Source organism: Galleria mellonella, unplaced genomic scaffold (assembly GCF_026898425.1).
Source record: "Galleria mellonella isolate WM207_F2 unplaced genomic scaffold, CSIRO_AGI_GalMel_v1 utg139, whole genome shotgun sequence".
NCBI classification, from domain to species: Eukaryota; Metazoa; Arthropoda; class Insecta; order Lepidoptera; family Pyralidae; genus Galleria; species Galleria mellonella.
This window is the reverse complement of record NW_026441995.1, coordinates 7,609,043-7,622,840: the sequence shown is the minus strand read 5'-3', so window position 1 is coordinate 7,622,840 and position 13,798 is coordinate 7,609,043.

The following is a 13,798-nucleotide window of genomic DNA, read 5'->3' as shown; positions in this document are numbered from 1 at the left end:
CATATTTGTACGTCAATAACTGTGACGGTATGTATGTATGCCTATATATAGTGGCCTGTTGATTGGGTAGTTCGGTTGGCAAGTATATAAAAGTACTTTTTTTTATTTTGTTAGATTGCTCTAGATTTTTTTTTTAATTTTTATTGAAACATTAGTATTACGATTTAAGTTTTGTTCAAAAAACATTTTTAGCGTAGGCCTTCTTCATTACGATTAGGCAATCTAAATCCAGTTGTGACTTGATAATTTTCATTTAAATTCTAGATAAATTATAAATTCATAGATGACATTAATCTGTACAGAGATGTGTAAATGTGTCTATGTAGTTACATATAACAGATGCGCAAATCATTTTTATCCAGCGCTATAAGATAATTTAAAATTCCCACATCCAACACAACTTGCGTATGAATTGCTCAAATTTCACGGCTTATTGTAACCCATGAATGCTATTAGCGTTCATAAAAAATGGTCGAGTCATTCAAATAAATGAAGCAGTGTTCTGTTTCTGTTCTTATGAATATTTGTGATATTATTAGGTATATTGAGTGACGGTAGTGGGACAGTAGATACCTTTGTTGCTGATTCAGGCAGCGTATGTGGAATGTAATTGAAGCGTGCCAGTCGAGTCTTCTCCTGGGGGATTTCGTAGTCAGTATATGTGAACACGCACGCGCAACTTCACTTTACATGTGTTTGACAAATAGACACTATCTACATACTATGAAGTTGTACCTAACTAGAGAATATACGACGCAATGCTAATTCCAAACAGTGCCAGTATGCATATCTACGTGTTTTATATATTGATATTTGTATTATATAAACTTATACAACTATTGGTGACATATTGTCTGACTATGACAGGAGTATAAGATTCTGAGAACTTCGAAGTTAGTGTAGTAATTAAAGATTTTTCAAATTAGAGTACTTACGTATATTTATAGAGCATATGATATACTTATATTAAAACATTGATTATAAAGCCACAAAACAGTTATAGGACAAAAAGGATTTCTCTATGAAAGGGTATTTGTTACTTGAAATATAGATTGGTGAAAATTTCCTCCATACAAAAAATCAAAGCCAAGAATCTACTTTGAATCTACAGTGAGTTTACAAGTTACTAGAGTTGTAGGGGATGGTTCAATATCATCAATTCCTTGATTGTACTTTTTTTCTCAGATTGTATGCTATTATTCCTTGGGTTACTCTTTCTGCTTAAAATGAAACAATCGTATTTATTTGTTTGTTTGTAAACTAATTTCTCTATAACAACGACTTTGTACTGCATGTATAAGTTGTTTTCCAATTCTTATTAACTATTCAGTGGGTGATAAGAATTTAATAGGTATTAAATTGGTAAAGGCAGTTTTATTTTGCATTTATATTGATAGGTAGGGCTTTAATTAAACAGAGCTTTTGAAATCGATTGGGGAATTCTTATCATGCCAAATGAGATTAATTTTACAATAGAATATTTCGATTAGAATGTTCACATTTTGAAGAAAGTTTGATCAAAGTCGCTGTATTTGAAAGTTTCTTCCAAATTGTGTTGTTCTTAAAAATAGCAATTCATTATATAAATATAAAATTATCTATGTATCTACTATATTTTATATATGAAATTCATTAATACCGTTATATTTAGATGGATATAAAGTGACTTCAAACATGAGTAATAGTAGTTAATTGTAATATTTATTATTATTATGTCAGCCGTTGCCTGTCCACTGCTGAACATAAGCCTCTACATAAAGGGGATTTTGCTATTAGATACCATTCTTGAGTGTTTTAAGAGCAACGCTACTGGTTATCCCTCGACCATTAAGTCTATTACCTTAGTCGTCTCTTACGACACCCACGATTACGATTATATAACGATTCTATACCGGGACCCCATGAAATAATTGTAATATTGTATCAGTGTAGACATATGGATGATTCTTACTCAATATTGATAAGCCAAATTCATTCGGAATTTAAATAAAATTTAATCTTTAAAATATATATTTATTTATTTATTAGAATACCAACACCTTACAATTTATAGCTTAAAACAATAAACTTATCCATATAAAAAGCCAATAACAGGTTTTCACTGACTTAGCGATATAAATTTGTCGTGGCTAGAATAATTATAAAATTTAGAAGGAAATAAAAATAAAAAAAACAACACTATAGTATATCATAACAATAGTTACTAGATTGTGTGTGTGAGTGTGTGTGAATGTATATATAATTTATTTGAATAAAATAAAGTCGTGGATGGTGATGCAGTAATAAATATAACCTACTCTAACAAATAGGGTATTAAATATACTAATTCATACGGGCAAAACTACAGCACACAATTAATTGACAGTACTTTTCTAGTTTTTTTTTTTACATAAATTTTTTATATATAAAACGTAATGTAAATAGAGTTATAAATTATATTCGTTATTTACTTTCACCTCGTTCCTAAAGGCACCATTGCGAGAAGTGCTTCTGATTACTTATCATATTCAGTGTCCTTACATATTTGACAAATTTCGTTTCAGCAAAATTCTTCAGTATGAGTAATTTCGAATCTAGTTTTCCTAATTTGTGGAAAATTAATACATGTGCTATCGTATGGTATATTAAGGTTTCTTTAGGGTCGGCAACGCGCATGCGATTTTCTAGTGTTGCAGACGTCCATAAAGTGGCCATACAGGCTGTATGTTTGTTTTCTACCTTTGTGGTATAAAAAAATCGTAACATTGAAGGTGTGTAGGTAGGAACTACTAAATCTGTCTCGAAATAATAAATGATTTGCATAGTTAATAAAATATATCCATGTGTTAATCATAGAATTTCTTTTTTTAAAATTCACTGAATTTAATTTTTTTTTACAATACAGGGGGCAAACGAGCATGCGGCTCACCTGACGGTAAGTGGCTACCACCGCCCATGATCACCCACAACACTAGCGGCATTGCAGGTGTGCTGCTCGCCTTTTAAAAAGGAATATACTCTTTTCTTGAAGGTTATGTTGTCGTATCGGTTCGGAAATACTGCTGCTGGAAGTTGATTCCAAAGAATGGTTGTGCGTGGAACAAAGTGCCTTGAAAAACGCACGGTGGAAGACTGCCACTCGTCCAGATGATTGGGATAAAACTTTAGTTTGTGGCGGGTTGTAGGGTGGTGAAAATCAGCAGCAGGTATCAATCCGAACAATTCCTCAGAACACTCCTCATGATAAATTCGGTAGAAGATGCACAGATATGTATATTGTAGTTAAAATATTTATATTATAACTACAATATACATATGCATATATTGGGCTAATCAATAACGGACGTATTAAATGTCGATTACTCAATTTGTAATATCGAAACGAATAACCCTATCAAAATTAATATTGATATTTGATTAGTATGAACGATATGGGTAATTTTCTTTTTTCCGCTATTAGTGTCCAGGAAACCCAATATATAGTTATCAGTGTGATTCCGATATTACCTATATGTAGTATTGATATCTCTATAAACTGTCACATTTATACTGTTAGTAGGAAAATGAGGGTCGACTCTTAGTAAATTTATAAATATAAATATTATAAATTAATTTTGGTTTATTTTTGGAAGTTGTGGTAACGTCAATACGATAATGAAATAGGCAGATAGATACTATAACAATATTTTAATGGTTACTTAACCCCTATAAACAAATATCTATTGGGGATGTTGGAAAACCATCCAAAGTGCAAATAAATTTTCGGGTCAACGCTCGCAGCACTTTATAGTTCATAACAGGCTTTTCTAAATGGAAAATAGTTTGTTAGTTGATGAATTTTGCGTAAATGTTAGTTATTTTTAGAGAACCTTTTTTAAAAACTCTTTTATGTAATTACTTATTTCATAATACTACTTCTGCTGAAATTAGAAATATTAAACTTTGTGTTTAATATTAAAAGTTACGTGAATGTTCGAACGTTTGTTATTCTGTTTGAATAACATTTAAATGGTTTAGAAAATATGATTTGTCTAAAAGGTGTTCAGTTGACCATAACTTATATAAAGCACTTTTTATTCAATTTCACGCAAACAAAGTCACAGTTTGCAGCTAGTATCATATAAGATCCAGTTTTTATCAAGTGATGATCTGATTCGAAATTTCTTCGTAAAATTTGTGTGCTGATTCAACAAATTAAGGAAAGCTTCGGTACGAGTTTGCAGTTGTTCTTCAATGAGTTCATACCGACTTTCGGAGTTTCATTATTTTCCCAATATGAAGGAATTAAATGAATGTCGTTTTGACACTTATGTTAAAGAATGTTGTTATATAATAATATATGTAATAATAAACATATATAATATATTTTAAATTCATTATTATGAACTTTAGTCTATTATTGTTAACTGTTAATACTTATAGTTTAGGTTTCGGAACCAAAGTGCCCAAATTAAAATAATGTATTTTGGAGTATTAATACATAGATATTATTGAGATTATATTTATGCTACATGTATTTGATACTAAAACATAAAAATTTAAAACATATAATGAATGGATGTACCTACTATCTTTTTTCTAAGAAATGTCATTAATTTAAATTTGGAATCCTTAGTCTAGCTTACAAAGAACTGCTCGCTTTGTATTTCGAAATGTCAGGCAAGGTAATTTATTTTCCTGTAATTTGTCTCTACATATCTCGTCTCTTGTTTCCTGTGTTTGTAATAAGGAAAACTACAAACGTTTTCAATATGAAGGATCGTGTTATCCTTAAGATTTGAGCGTATTAGATAAAGAAAAAAGTATGATGGGTACATTTTTTTTAACTAATGTAATATACATTAGTTAAAAAAAATGTAATTATTGTAATAGATATGTTTTTTAAAGTACTTACTGCAATGGTTGGTAAATAATTTATGTGTAATACGTATTTTAGTTAGAAATTAATATACGAGAAATGTTGTATGTGAGTAATTAGACTTATTTTTACTTAACTTCGCAGAGGATCTTGACCTAGAAGTAAATTACTGTAGGCTTTATAGGCTCAATAAATAATATATTTTCAATTTAATGTAATGAACATAAATTTTTATTTTTAATACTACCTGAAGTCACAATGGTTTCTAGTTTCAGATGAAGTCGAAACAATCGTTGGAAACGATAAATATAGCAACTTTATTAAATTCCCGTTGTCTAGTTATATTTTGTGAGTGTATTGTAATATAACCAACTGAGATATTAGTTCCAGAATTAAAACGATTAATAATGATAGTGATTAATATATTAATATAGTATGCCTAAGCATACCTAGGTATATAAAATAAAATGCTTTGTATATACTAATGTATTCTTAATAGGATGAAGATAGAGTGACAATCTCGCTTGTGGATTCACAGGGGGACCGCGTCAAGAACAAATTGGCAGTGTACATTGCTAGCAATGAGGTAATTAGACTATTAATAATCATCTCTTTCCCTTATACTAATGTGTTAATTAACATTTAATTAGGTTTGATTATAGCATTAATTTAAATTGTCGTGAGGTTCCGACTTAAAATGAGCCACCCCTTCCTTTCCCTTGGGTGTCGTAAGAGGCGACTAAGGGAAATTAATCGTCAATGGAAGTGCAGCAACGTTCCTCTTAAAACGTCACTAAGGCTTATCTACGGTTGTCAACTCGTATGCCAAGAATGGCAACTACTGGCACGGCTATACAATAAAGCAATGGATAGTTAACGGCCAATATAATAATAATAAAAAGGAAAAACGTTTGCTTACAACTCCATAGCTAATAATTTTATTTTAAAATCGGGATAACAATGTGTATAAACCAGCATAAAAAAACAGGCTACTATTTGGTCAATTTTGAAAAGTTCGATTTTAATTTAGTCTAAGTAATGTAAAGTAAAGCTCTTACTATTGTCTCCATTTACTTGTTTGCCACATTCGTGCCAAAAAAAATTGTTTCGCGTAATGTTAATAGATATAAATCCCGAACCCGGTCTACACCCTGATAGAATCTAAATTCATTTGACATAGTCTAATAAATAAAACATGGATAACAAAGGCGTGAATTTATATTATAATAATCTTATTAATGTTATAAAATATGAAGGTTTGAAATGATTTCTGATATTTATTTTTCAATGACACTTAAACAGTTGAACGGATTTAAATAAAAATAAAAAAGTATATAGCAGTTTTAGTCGTCAGTGAATTAAAAAGAATAAATTTTGATTAACAGACTGTTCATATATAAAATTATTCATACATTTTATTGTTAATAACTACCGTGACTCATACGGTATTGTAATTTTATTAACGAATTTTTTCTATTACTGTAATAAAGATGAAAGTTTGTGAGGATGTATGTATGGGTGTTAGTTACTCTTTGACGCAAAAATTTCTGAAATGATTTGCATGAAATTTAGTACACAAAAAATTGGTTACATCCTAACTTAGAATATGTAATAATTTATATATTGATTTACGTGAGCAAAGACGCGGAATATAGTAACTATAAATGTTAAATGTATTTAATTGTTTGTTACTTGATTACTTTTAAACTGCTTAACGGATTCGGATGGAATTTAATACATGAGCAGGTTAGTTAGTTCCTTTGTTTGAAAATTTTGACAATATTGTACTCTACCCGTTGACATTGATGCTACCTTTCACTTTGGGTTTGCTGGAAGAGAACTCTTTGTACATTTGATTACCTCTTTCATATTTTTATGTATAATTAGTGTGTACGTATTAAATTAAAATAATTAAATTATGTAATAAATTATATAATAATTAATTATATTATCTAATTAATAGCAGTGTACCATTAATAATTTAATTATATTTTTAATGGTGCACTGCTCTCGATTATGTCGAGTAAAAATGTATCCAGCAAAGCTTGCCTTGCCATAATTCAAGGAGTATTGACATCAACACTCATGTGTGGAAGCAAATCGAGGGTATGGTATAAGAAGCATGAAAGTAAGATAAATGCTGTAGCGATGTGAGCTTTGAAAAGTATGTGTACATTAAAAGATAGAGTAATAAACAGTGTGATTAGAGAGAAGTGTGGACTGAAAGACGATGTAGTAGACAAAAATCGTAAAAGGTATGTTGCGTTGGTTTGGCCATTTGGAGAGGATGGATGAAAGAAGAATTACGAAAGAGATTTATCGAGCAAGAATGAATGGAGATGTCGGTAGGGGCCGCCCTAGATGGACGTATGTCGACCAAATAGGCGACGTGCTGAAGAAGGGCCAAATTAAAAGTACCCGTAACCGACAGCGTATGAAAAGATTGATGAAAGAATGAAGAAGCGAAAGAGGTTTGTTTGAATCGAAACATTTGGCGTTCCATTGTTTCTACCTACCCTAATGGGAGACAGGCGTGACAGATATGTATGTATGTAAATTATATTCTAATTTAACATAGGAAACTTTACATGCGAGCAAAGCCACGAGAAACAGCTAATTGAATTGACTAGATTAGGTTAAAATAAGGATTCCTATCGAGTTCGAAACTAGTCTGACTTTAATACGTGTGTAAATTCGATAATAACGATACTTTTTATCTCAATTCAAGCGAGCACAGCCGCGGGTTACGGTTAGTATAAATGATTTACTTAGTTGTTATAATTTAATGTTATTTTTGTAGTTGGTTCGAGTTGTCCCAGTTTCTAAATTAAAGTCCGAGTTGAGCTATACCATAAATTGTGTAGTGTGCGAGCACGTTGATCCCTGGGCTCTGGGGTGAGTACGGATCTTCTTAAGAGATCAGATCGAATCTCTACACTACCTAATGTTTGAGTGATATAATCCGTATGTGATTGAGAACTACCCGCCTGACTCCGCAGAGATATATCACTATTTCTTATTACAAATAACACAGATGTTTCCCTAATGAATGATACCTAATTGCTTGTTAATGTGTAAATATGTTTCGCCTTTTGTGTGCCATATTATTACCTTTTCCTTACCTTTGTAACAAGTTTATTATTCCATGTGGGTGTACAACTCTGAAAAGGTCGAAAGAAACTTCTGCGTGTTGTTTGAATAGACCCTTAATTAGTAGATGATTATTAGGCGGTGTTGAGCACATTTTAAAGTTATCTATTGGGTAATACATAGATTGTTGTGTAGTCTATAGTGGTATAATAGACTAGATAATCCTTTCCTTTCCTGTGGGTGTCATAAGAGGTGGCTAAGAGAACTAAATAGTCGAGGGATGGGCAGCAACGTCCTTCTTAAAACATCACCAAAGCCTAACTGCAGTTGGCAATTTGCTTGCCAAGCGTGGCAACTACTGGCAAAACTCTCCTTTATGGGTGAAGCCTATGTTCAGCAGTGGATAGTTGATGACTGATATGATGATAGTGAATGCAAATATGATTTTAGATAAGTATTGGTACTGTTATTTTTAGATTATTATTAACCTGCGAAGTATGTTAATGCCGGAGATTGTTGGTACTTGTTAGAATTTTGAATGTATTCGCATTACTACGTTTAATATATTGTATAATTTTCAAAAAGCACAAAACATAATGAGCTTATATCATAATTATATACGTATTATTTGTTTATTTATTATAAGACACATTGTCAATTAAATTGCATTATAAATGCTATTTAATTGGCAATGTGTCTCTTTTGAATAATTACGCCAAAAGTTCGTGGTAATGTTAAAAGCATGTAGTTACCTCGTGAGTGTATTCGTTGTGTTAATTAAGTAAGTGATATAAATAATAGAAACGTAGGTTTGTGCGGTTGTAGTCCTTGAAGCTGGGACTTACTGGGAAAAGATGTCGACGATGTACCTCCTAAATTAATTGCAACAATAATTTATGTATATCTGTCACATGTTCTCTTTGTTAATCGGATGAACTGCATTTACATTCTAATATTATTTTCAGGGAGATCAAAGAGATATACGGTATTAGCGGTAGCTGTTCTGGTTTATAAGGTAATTTTATCTTATTTTAAGGATGTAAAAGAGCAGTCCTTTGAAGGTCTTTCTTTTATGCGCGTTCCTTATAAATCGGAGTTCTCGCTTATATTGTACAAAACTAATTAAACTTGATGATATTTTGTAGACAGGATGACGTCAATAATAATCAGTATTCCTTCAGTTCTTATCAAAATGATACATATCTTAAAATCACGCTTTTCACGAAATATTTTGTTTTCTAGAGTTCGATTACTTATTATACAAAATAAGCGTTAGAAAGTCACCATTTTGAATGGTGCTCGAGTAAAAATCTACTTCAATTACCTTGAATTTTATTTTATTATTATTTATTTGCACAATATTATAAAGATTTTATAGGAATAAAATATATAAAAAAGTTAGATATCTAATAAAAATCTTTATAAAAAGGAGATTACCAAAAGACGTAATCTTATTTATTTAATTCAATTGTTCAAACGTCCTTGTTTTCCAAAGATCGGTTGGCTGATGAACTAAAAACCAATATTAATTTATTAAACCTATTACGCATCGTTCTAAGTGACTATGAGAAAATTATGTTACCCAATAAAAAATAAATTATGAGCACAGTCTTGATGTATTATCATAGAATCGTAAGTACAAATGTAATGTTTATATTAATTAATTTTAAGAGCGTTCATACTATAGCTCACTGAAATGAAGCAATGTCGCAATTATCTATAAATTTTAAAAACAATTGACGACTTTTCAATGTATCTGATTGACTATTTAAAAAGGGCTCAGCTAGCAAACAAAAACATTAATCTAGAACAAGAGTTGAGCTAGTCTTAGCTTACAGATTAAACAAGGTCACTTAGCTGTAGGTACTTAAAATAAAATGAAACTTAAAGTAATTGAAACCGATCACGACCCATATTTGTTAATAGCAGTAAAAATTACGTATTATAGAAAATTTGCATTATAGCCAGTCCCGGCATAGTATAGGCCACCTCTTTCTTTTCCGTGGGTGTCGTAAGAGGCGACTAAGGAAGCTTATGGTGTAGCGATGGAGCAATGTCTCTCTTAAAATATCACCAAAAGCTTATCTGCAGTTGCCAATTAACTACTGGTGCGTGGCAACTCCTGGCATAACCCCCTTAAGGAGGAAGCGTTCAGCAGTGGACAGTTAATGGCTGATACAATACTATACAATTATAAAAATTAGAACTTAATATTACAAAATATGACTGACCATTGGTTTAAAAGAAGTCTTATTTTATTTTCTTGGTTTCTTCGTGCGTTACCATTGTGGCAATAACTTTATAGTATGTAAGTATATATAGACTGTCATATCTAAGTTATATATTATAATTAACGCAAATAAATATAAAAAAAAACATAGAATCAAATAAATTGTAAATAGAAAAAAAAATTAAAAATGTTTATAAAAGTCAAATTATTGAACAAGCATGTACAAAATTTCCAATAATAATGTACACAAACAACGAAAGAGTGGACTGATTGACAACATAATTATTCTTTCCGTTCAGTTTTCATATAAATACTATTTTTTAATTCCCTTAGCATTATACATTGCATTTCTGTAAAACTTTTGCTTATTTAAAAAATATTAACATATCTATTTTTAGTTATATTTCGGAATATGTTCGATATTGAATGAAATTAATCCAAATAATCTACATGAACAAAAATTACATTTATATGTATGCGCAGGTAAATTAAAATATAAATTTAAATTACCTGCGTTTACATGCAAATATAATATAAAATATGTTAAATATTTTATATATATATATGTATATATTATATATATATATATATATATATATATATATATATATATATATATATATATATATATATATATATATATATATATATATATATATATATATAACGGAACTGAACGGAACTGAACGGAAAGAATAATTATGTTGTCAATCAGTCCACTCTTTCGTTGTTTGTGTACATTATTATTGGAAATTTTGTACATGCTTGTTCAATAATTTGACTTTTATAAACATTTTTAATTTTTTTTTCTATTTACAATTTATTTGATTCTATGTTTTTTTTTATATTTATTTGCGTTAATTATAATATATAACTTAGATATGACAGTCTATATATACTTACATACTATAAAGTTATTGCCACAATGGTAACGCACGAAGAAACCAAGAAAATAAAATAAGACTTCTTTTAAACCAATGGTCAGTCATATTTTGTAATATTAAGTTCTAATTTTTATAATTGTATAGTATTGTATCAGCCATTAACTGTCCACTGCTGAACGCTTCCTCCTTAAGGGGGTTATGCCAGGAGTTGCCACGCACCAGTAGTTAATTGGCAACTGCAGATAAGCTTTTGGTGATATTTTAAGAGAGACATTGCTCCATCGCTACACCATAAGCTTCCTTAGTCGCCTCTTACGACACCCACGGAAAAGAAAGAGGTGGCCTATACTATGCCGGGACTGGCTATAATGCAAATTTTCTATAATACGTAATTTTTACTGCTATTAACAAATATGGGTCGTGATCGGTTTCAATTACTTTAAGTTTCATTTTATTTTAAGTACCTACAGCTAAGTGACCTTGTTTAATCTGTAAGCTAAGACTAGCTCAACTCTTGTTCTAGATTAATGTTTTTGTTTGCTAGCTGAGCCCTTTTTAAATAGTCAATCAGATACATTGAAAAGTCGTCAATTGTTTTTAAAATTTATAGATAATTGCGACATTGCTTCATTTCAGTGAGCTATAGTATGAACGCTCTTAAAATTAATTAATATAAACATTACATTTGTACTTACGATTCTATGATAATACATCAAGACTGTGCTCATAATTTATTTTTTATTGGGTAACATAATTTTCTCATAGTCACTTAGAACGATGCGTAATAGGTTTAATAAATTAATATTGGTTTTTAGTTCATCAGCCAACCGATCTTTGGAAAACAAGGACAATTATCTATTTTTAGTTATATTTCGGAATATGTTCGATATTGAATGAAATTAATCCAAATAATCTACATGAACAAAAATTACATTTATATGTATGCGCAGGTAAATTAAAATATAAATTTAAATTACCTGCGTTTACATGCAAATATAATATAAAATATGTTAAATATTTTATATATATATATATAATTATTACTCTGTGTCTATTTATTTTTACAAAATATTATACATACTAAACCTTTATATATAAGGGAAGTTATCATTTTATCCCTCCCATCCTGCAAGATAGTGTTGATAATAGATTTTTCGTGTGTAATTTTAGTATGAGAGGTTCCATAGATATCATACATATTATGATTACCATTACCAGCGCTCGAGCATGAAATGCAGAAATGTTCTCTATCTATAAAAATTCTTTACCACCGTCATATACTGACCTGAATAGTACTACTGATATCTTTAATTACACTGTGATGTCCATGGTAGTTATAGTGGTATGAGAATTAAGGTGTCCTGTAATTTCACTGTTATATTATGTTCAATGTCATGTTTGTATGTGCATATGCAGGCGACTTTCGTAAAAATCCTCCTTTTGATTTTAAGTATGTCACTTTTATTCTATTTACTTTGTTCGAGTACTAAACTTCACGTAGATATATTTGCGGTATACGAAAACTGAACGTTTCCGGCCAATTAAATTAATTTCAGTGCATTTGTAACAACTAAAATAGCTGGAGTCGATAGGTATCAAAGCTAGTACGGAAATTAAATGTAACTATACCGCTCTAACATTTTGATTTATTCAAATGATTCACTGAATCATTTCGTACTGAAATACACACATTGCGGTAATAGTCCATACAATAATAATATATGCGAGCGAATATTTATTATGTTTTTGAATCTGTTATACGAGTATAATTATAATATTGCTTCGATTTGTATATATTTGAAAATCTTTTATTTATTTGGCGGGCGTAGTGATAAATTAAAAAAGTGACTAAAAATTTTATTGACCTTTCGTGAGGTAACTGGGAATTTAATCTGGATAGTAGAGAGATATGGGATCGAGTCATCGGGTGTTATTTTTCAGTCCATTAAAAATTCAATTTGTGTAGTTTAAAATATATTACTAAATAAATATGTTCACGTATATATCACAATCCTCGAAAGAAACAACTATATGGCATGGATCAACTATAGCCTAATATGCTCTCATTTTGCAGTGTATACTCCAATTCAAGATAGCCTATCACTGTTTTTAGGATTGATTTATTGTTTTTCTTTTCCTCGACGAAAAGTTAAATAGACATTTATATTGATAAACAAAGTTTATGAAATTTTAAATGGCGGCTAAATTGCATCTTATATTCTTTAGGTTAATAAGTGAGTGTACAGTCTAAATATATCTGTTGTATACAATAATTATTTGATGATAAGTTGAAACAAGGAAATTTTTTAGTGGTGCGGCGTTGTTTATTAAATAGTAATACAAATATAGGTTTACGGTAGTATAGACGATGCCGTTCCCAAAATTAAATTAAATAAAATATTATAATTATAATGATACAATAATCTATTTTTGTTTCAGTATTGGATACCAGAATATCCTCATAAGGGAAGTATTACCATGTTATGTGACCTGTTATTTAAATTGGATCAAACATTAACGCTATGAATAAAGCTATTTGCTTTGAGTCGGGGATTAAGCACGATGCTCAGGCAATCGTCTGGTGCCGAAATCTCAATGCAAATTGTATTACACCCGCGCATACAGTTGAAATCACAAAGCTCGAAGTGAAATTATTAAAGGCGGATGAAATATTTCGTTATTTTCATGTATGAACAATTTGTTATTTTATTTTTAAAATGTTGTTCATTTGTTCATTTTTAACAGTGTTCATATATA